Source organism: Chlorocebus sabaeus, chromosome 10 (assembly GCF_047675955.1).
Source record: "Chlorocebus sabaeus isolate Y175 chromosome 10, mChlSab1.0.hap1, whole genome shotgun sequence".
Lineage (NCBI taxonomy): Eukaryota > Metazoa > Chordata > Mammalia > Primates > Cercopithecidae > Chlorocebus > Chlorocebus sabaeus.
In genome coordinates this window covers 73,839,744-73,848,447 of record NC_132913.1, presented here as the reverse complement: position 1 = coordinate 73,848,447, position 8,704 = coordinate 73,839,744, and positions in this window count along the sequence as shown.

Sequence of the window (8,704 nt, the reverse complement as noted above, 5' to 3'; positions counted from 1 at the left end):
TTTTTTTTTCAGTGGAAAAAGTTTTAAAGTAGACTACATATTTCCCCATGTATCTGAATACAAATGGTTCAGCCCACTGGGGTTACATTAATAGAGCAGGATAATGAATCTTTTCAAGCAACTCCAATATATTCCAAACCTTAAAACTACTGTCAAAAAGACATAGTGCAGTAACTCAACTATAACTCTCTGAGAAGCAATGTGTTTTTAATACCTGCTTGGAAGAGAAATATGTATGTATACTACAGTTAAGAATTCAGATTCTTTGCCAACATTGTGAAATGAATTCAGGCAGTTGTGAGAATGTGCAAAATGCAGAATTTATTACTCATCAATGTAAGCAATTTTTTCCAGGTTGACACTGGGTCTTTCAAATGTAAAACTGATAAGTTTTAATATGGTCACCATGAGAAGCTTGTTAGTTCAGTGATAAGCTGTGGAGAGTTGACAGCTGACTCTAGCGAAACTCTTGCCAGACACTTGTTGTTTGACATTAGCTAAATGATTATACCAATGATCTGTTCAGGGCTTGAGGCAAAACAAAATGTCATATTATTATATTCCTTGAATTTCTAGAGCTTAGTTTTTAAAGTTTAGATTTTGAACAAGTTGTCATTTCAAAATGTTTTTCCTGTTTTTACGGTAGTCTTCAGTGTATGGACAAGCAAATGAACCAAGGAAACAAAAGTGGTCAAACATGTCTCAATATTTCTTGAGTTCTAATATCCAATTTAAAGCAATAGTTTTAATCTGAACACATGAAAATAAAAATGAGACATAATGATATATCTGTATCTTTTCTGAGAAGGTCATCCACTGAATTCAGCCCCTATAAAGTTCTACAGGGTTTTAAATGATTTGTTAGTAGTTACTGTGGCTTCAACATAAGAGCAATATATTTGGGGGAATCTTTCTTGTTTAATGGAATCACTTTAAATACACATACATCTTTTTAACAGTGAAGTCAAAGGAAACATGTATTACAACAAAAACACTATGCAATTCAACAGACCTTTTTATTAATTTCTCCTACAGTTCTTGACATTTGTATTAGAGCAGCCATTCATATATAAAGAATTTCTACTCAAATGCTTAAAATATCATTCATCTTGGCCATTAAAAAATAATCTTGTTAGAAAAAAATCAGATTAATCTTTTCAGGTTGTCTTAAACCTTAACTTTCTCAATATTAGTAAAGCTATTTCTGTCAAAAGTAGTGTTGACTAAAAACAGAAGCTACCTGGGTAAACATGAGGATCTAGCTGTGAGGAATTAGCTGGGGGTTCTGTAGTTCTCAATGCCTATTTTAGAAAAAGGATCAAATCAATAACCTCAACTTCTAGGTTAAGGAACAAAAAACAAATTAAACCCCAAGTAAGGAGAAGAAACAAAGATCAGAGGGGAAATCAGTGAAAGAGCAAATTTATACAGAAAAATCAGTGAAACCAAAAGCTGGTTCTTTGGGTTGATCAAAAGTCGACAATTACTTTTGCACCAACCTATATAAGTTTCAAGCTTTAACAGCAGAAGGGTCAATTTCTATATTTACCCAAAAATAACTGTCTATGGGACTACAGAGCTGGTTTCAACAGCATTATCCGGATACAAAAACTACAGATTAATTCATCAATTATGAACATAGAAACAAGTACGCTAAATTTTTTCAAATCAAATCCAATAATATATAAAAAGAAAATGTATCAGGCTCAAGTGGGGTTTATCCTAGGAATTCAGGCTGTTTTCACCATATTAGTAAGTTTTAAAAAAAAGCCATTTGACCACCTCAATAGAGTCAGAAAAAGATTTGACAAAATCCAAAACCCATTCTTGATTAAAACAAAATACAAAGCAACCCCCAAGTCTCAGTAAACTAGGAACAGAAAAAAAACTTCCTCAGTGCATTTACGATATACAGCTGTCATTACTTAATCATGCAAGACTGAATGCTTTCCACTTAAGATCACAAAAAGGCAAGAATGTTTGCTCTCATCACCAGCACAGTAAGGCAGAGTTTGACCAACTTTTTCTGTCAGTCTCTGTGCAACTACTCAACTCTGCCATTGTAGCATGAAAGCAGGTATAGACAGTGCATAAAGAATAAAACTGTCTATAAGTTCGCTGACTCATGCAATAACATAAGAAAAAGAAATAAAATGTGTTCAGATTGGAAAGAAAGAAAACCATCTTTATTTACAGAGGACATGATTGTCTATGTAGAAGACAATCTTGTGAAATCAACAAAAAAGTTACTAGAATAAGTGAGTTTAGCAAGGTAGCATGATAAAATTAAAATGCAAAAGTCAACTGTATTTCCATATACTAACAACAAATAATTGTGAACTGAAATTTAAAAAAACATTTATTGCTGGAGTGATTTTAAAAGACCTAAATACTTGAATATACATATGGGTCACAAGGCTCAATATTAACATTGAGACATCGTATTAGTCCGTTTTCATACTGCTATAAAGAACTGTCTCAGACTAGGTAATTTATAAAGGAAAGAGATTTAATTGACTCACAGTTCAGCATGGCTTGGGAGCCTTAGGAAACTTACAATTCTGGCAGACGGCAAAGGGGAAACAAGTTACCTTCTTCACAGGGCGGCAGGAAGAAGTGCCCAGCGATGAGGGAAGAGCCCCTTATAAAACCATCAGAGCGCATGAGAACTCACTCACTATCACAAGAACAGCATGGAGGAAACTGCCCCATTATTCAATTACCTCCATCTGTTCTCTCCCTTGATACGTGGGGATTATGGAGATTACAATTCAAGATGAGATTTTGGGTGGCAACACGGCCAAACTATATCAGATGTCAACTCCATAAATCTGATCTACAGATTTAATGCAAACTCAATAAAAATTCTTGTAGTTTCTTTTGGTAGAAATCAATAGCTGATTCTAAAATGTACACTGAAATGCAAAGAATCTAGAATAGCCAAAGTCACTCTGAAAAAGATTAAGAAAGTGGGATTCATTCTATCAGATTTCAAGACTTATGTTAAAGATGGACAAATAGAAAAATGAATCAAAACAGAATTTAAAAAAAAACAAAGCACTATTGACTGATAATCAGTTGGTTTTTGACACAGGTGCAAAGATAATGTAGGATAGTCCTTTCAACAAATGGTTATAGAACAATTGGATTAACACAAGGAAAAAAGTGAACTTTGATCCAAACTGTGATTATATACAAAATTTAACCCCAATGGATTACAGATCTAAATTAAAACTGACCAGATCAAGTGTTACTGAGGATGTTGAACAATTGGAACTTTTTTTGACACAGGGTTTCTCTCTGTTGCTCAGGCTGGAGTGTAGTGGTGCAATCTTGTCTCATTGCAAACTCCACCTCCTAATTCAAGTGATTGTCATGCCTCAGCCCCACCTGGAGTAGCTGGGATTACAGTTGCACCACCACACTTGGCTAATTTTTTGTATTTTTGGTAGAGATGGGGTTTTGTCATGTTGGTCACGTGGGTCTCGAACTCCTGGCTTCATATGATCCACTCACCTCGGCCTCCCAAAGTGCTGAGATTACAGGCATAAGCCACTGCACCCAGCCTGGAACTCTTACAAACTGCCGTTGGGAATATAAAATAGCACAACCACTTTGTAGAAAACATATGAATCAGACCTTCCACTCCTACAATTTACCCAAAAGAAATGAAACTATATGTTCATACAAAGATTTGTATGTGAATATTCATATTAACTTTATTTGTAATAATTCCAAATTGGAAACAACACAAGTCCATCAACAAGTGAATGGATAGTGTCAGATCCATACAAAATACTATTACTAAGCAATTTACAGGAATGTACTGATATCTACAATAACATAGATAAATCTCCAAATAATTATGCTGAGTAAAAGTAAAATGAAAAGTATATATTATATGATTCCATTTATATAAAACCATTAAAAAACTGTAAACTAATCTATGGTGACCAGTGCTTGTCTGGAGTTGGTGGGTGGTTGGTGTTTGGGGAGGAAAGGATTACAAAGGAACATAAGAAATCTTTTGGGAGGGATGAATATGTAGATTATATCTTGTTACGATTTCACAGGTAAATACATTTGTCAAACACCAAATTGTACACTTTGAATATGTATAGTTTATTGTGCCACATATACCTTAAAGCTGTTTAAAAAGTTTAGTAAAGATCTATCAAAAGCTATTTTGTTTTACCAGAGGAATTAATCAAACATCTCTCTCAATTTACCTCTTTGAAATTTGGTTTGTTTTACATTTTTAGATGTTAATAAGTCACCATATAAGCTCCCATTTTAAAAAAGAAAAATATATTTCACTTAAAACTGTGGCCAAAATTTCCATGTAAAAACCATTGCCAAACAAATCCAAAATATTGTTCTGTGTCTCATAGAGGGCTCATTCTTATTTCTACAGTCAAGTATGCTGATTCTCATTTACTTATGCAATTAAGTCAGATATAAAAATGTCAGTGCAAGTATAAACCTGTTAGCCGCCCTTGTTTGTTGTCTAGGCCTCTGAAATCCTATTGGCTCACTTTAATATTTTTCCTATGCTTTTACTGTTTGCCTCTGGACAAGTTCTGACAGTGAATTTTGCAGTTGGTCTTCTGATCTTCAACTATCAAAGGGAAGAGATGAAAAAGATGGACAATCTTTTCAAAACTGTTAGCAGCAGGCAATTCTGTTTAAGAAGAATGAGCAGTAATACATTACATTACACATTTAAGAATCTTATTGAAACCTTAAAAAAAATTCTATTTGTATTTGACTTCCAATAAACCAGTACAGTTCTAGGCACCATATAAAGTTTGTTAAATTTTAATGCGTGTTATTTGTAATAATATGTACATATAGATAAAATAAAGACAAGCTTAAGATGACTGACCACAAAATACTATTTTTAAATGCTAACAGGTTAAACCCATTCAGGAAAACTTAAATTCCACTTTTGCTGTTTCCTACTCCCTGAATGGCAGTCTTTTTGCTGGGGGCAGGGAGTAATAGTAGATATTTACCATTGTCTCTATCTCCTCATACTAACTAGTTCTTTTTAATTAAAATGTCCAGTAATGCTCTGAAAATCATTTTTGGAACATTTAAGTATTCAGTAAAAAGATTAAAAATGACTTTTTAATAAGTATAATATACTTTTCTAAACATAATAAAACTTATATTCTATACTGTACTTTCACAGCACTTCTAGTTTAACATGAAAAATTTCAGGTGCTTGTTGAAACGACAAAGCACTTTTTTGGTATGGCTATCTTATGCTAAAATTCATTCCTTTGAAAATTCAAACTCAGTATTTCTAAAATATCAGCAAAAGAAGTGTACTATCTGGTATTCTCTCTTCAACAGAAGTTCACCTTATTTAATCTTGTATTTCTTCCTATAATTGTACAGATTACATAATCAAACTGGGGGAGGGGGAACGACATCTGAACAAGGAATATTTGGCTCTTAATTTTGAGGATTTTATTGTAGTTTATCCCTTATTAGCAATAGTTGATTGAAATTAATTGTCACATGCCTCTCTGGTGAGTCATATTCTGCAATTCTGAAAGAGGGAGGTCAGCTAACTCTGTGTGGAAGGGAACTGTGCTACCTTTTAAAACTGTTATATTTTACATTAATGCATTCGAGAGATTTAAAAGGCATTCAACATGATTATTCAATATCAAGAATATTTTGTCATCTCTAGCTATAGAAGTCTTTGAGATTCTCCCTTTCTTTTCCATGCACATGACACTCCCATGTAAAGAGTGAAAAGCGCATTTATGTACTTCCCAGAAGAAACCTTTGATTTTGTGCAAATGGATTATCAAGAGAACTGATTCTTTAAACGATATTCACTTGTTCTTTGCATTCCTGTATTTTTAGATAGTATTATTTTTGTACAGTAGCATGCTGTATATGTACACAGAGGTATATAATCATTAGCATGCTATAGAACTGTTCCTGTGAATACCCCTACAGCCTTTTAAACATTATGAGGTGGTAGCTCACTTTTTCTCATCTTCTTATAGACAACTCATCTGTGTTAATACTTCTGTCTCTTCTAATATTGATTCTGCTTTTGTTTTTTTAATAAAAGGTAAACCTTCACCCTTTATACAATTTTTTTTTTTTTTTTTTGAGATGGAGTCTCACACTGTCACCCAGGCTGGAGTGCACTGGAGTGCAGTGACACAAACATGGCTCACTGCAACCTCGAACTCTTGGGCTCAAGCAATCCCAAAGTGCTGGGATGACAGGCATGTGGTACTGCACTGGCTTCACCTATCATACCATTTGGACTGTTATACATGTCATCAATCGACAAGTACCCAATCAACCTGCCAATTAAATAATTTTCTTAGTTGTTATCCCTAATGTGAATATATAAAAATATTTAAATATAATAATTAAATAAAGAGAATTATTTGCTGCCAAAAACCTTCTTGAAAGAGGAACAGGGGTGGGAGTGGTGTGGGTGTCAAGGCATAGATGGAATCTCCTGTACATAAGGCATTTCATACATCTAAGAGTCCTTAAAAGCTGCATTGTAGATAGTTGAGGCTTTGCCCTTCCATTTAGAAGGTTGCTCTGGGAAAAAGTATTAAAAAAGGTCAGGTAATTAAAAAATGGCCATGATTAGCTTGAACTTGATTATATAATTCTTCTTAGTCCTAGGTTTTCTTAAAACTAGACTGAAGATACCAGTGGTAGGTATCTGACAGGCTGAAGATATCAGTGATTAAGTTTCTTCCCTACAGGGGTAGAAATAGGTCCAGAGTGTAAAATAATTAACCACAAATATACACAATTATCTATTCAATCAAAAAGTTTTTTATACGTAAATTAAAATTTTTCTTTTCCTTCTATGGTGAGTCATTAGTGCCCTAAGTGTGGGAGTAGATAATAATTCCCAACGTATCTGAAAAAAATGATCCATGGAGTGAATCACCAATGTAGTTAGTGTGTATACAACTGATAGACAACGTATCTCCACAAATTATCTAGTTTTTCAATCAAATATTCTCAAAATTAATTATCAAAGAAGATTTAATCATCCCCTTCCCTGCTTTTTTTAAAGAGATAAGGTCTCACTAAATTTGGAGTGCAGTGGCTGGTCACAGATGCAATCACAGTGCACTGCAGGCTCAAACTCCTGGGACCAAGTGATCCTTCCGCCTTTGAATCCAGAATACCTGGAACTGCAGGCACATGTGATTGTACCTGGCAGATTTAGTTACTAAAATTTTTACTTTCAGTACCTATTCAGCACAGTGTAAAAATTCACAGATGAAGATTCCGAACACATTGGATTCCACTTCTCATGCATTAAATTTCTCTTTTAAGTGAAATATGTCCAATATATACAATAATGCACAATCATGAAGTGATCCACATTACTATATTATATACTATACTTCTAACTTGAGAGATTTTAAATTCGTTTAATTATACATTCTCTGATATATTTCCATACATGCTGTAAAAAGATAATTCAAAATACATAATCATCAAATATGGTTAACATAAAAAATTCTTAAGTCATATTAATGACCTTTGTCACTGAAATATACAGTTTCCTAAGACTTAGATAAAAATACAGTTTAAAGGAGTCACAGGTGGAATGAAACACATTTGGAATGAAGCTGATATATGAAAACTTTGAAAACATCCTGGAGATTAACTGGCAAAAAAAAGTAGTATTTCATTGTCTTTTGGTTTATAAGGCTAACTACATAGGCATAAGGAAACTAAGTCTTGATTCTTAAGTCCCATAAGGACAAGTTAATTTTACGTTTGAAAACCGGATCAGCTGTAACAGAAATGTATGCCTCTGGGGACTGAGTACAAAATAACCACCTTTGTCTGAAAAATGTCCATCACACTATCTTCACAAAGAAAATCTTTATTTAAAAAAAAAACCACAAAAAACTCAATGAAACTGAATGTAAAATACTGGAAAGTCTAATTGAAAAGGCATCTTTGTTAATGGTCAGGAACTTACTAGTTCTGCCTTGTATAGTTGTGATTTTCTCATTCTAAAATGTATACTCAAATCAGGCTGAGACCATGTCTTAAACTGTCATACAGTTCATGCTATCTGTAGTGCCCAATACAAGTGCTGTACGTGTGGCAAAGCACACAATATTAATGAAATTAATGAAAACTAATCTCCTTTTCTCTTCTTTTGATATTAACAAAGAGTAACAATTAAAAAATACAACATTAAAAGGAGAAAATGTGAAAATACATTCTGTACTATTATTTCATTTGGGTTTGTTTCTAGAGATATTATAAAATTTTGCAGATGTTGTCAAATTCTAGTTAGAGTTCAGCTTCCAGTAATTCCTACAATTGAAAAGTAAAGTGTTATCTTTGTCCTCAGAGAACCTACCTATCATCAGTAAGACATATGCTTAAAAAAAAGAGACAAAAACCCAAAACACAAGATTTTGGTAGTTTATCCTCTCATCTGGTATTCCTTGAAACGAATTTATTATAACATATATCTGAGTTCATATGATATGAATGGTGTGCTAAGTACCTAGAAGCATTAACATAATAGTGTATGTGGATATATATATGTATCAGTATCACAGTCTTATACTTAACATAGGGAGAAATCTCATCTGTGATTCTGAAAGTTCTTTATACAAAGTTAACTACCCAGAACAAGATAACTCATATAATACTACTACTAATTATCTGT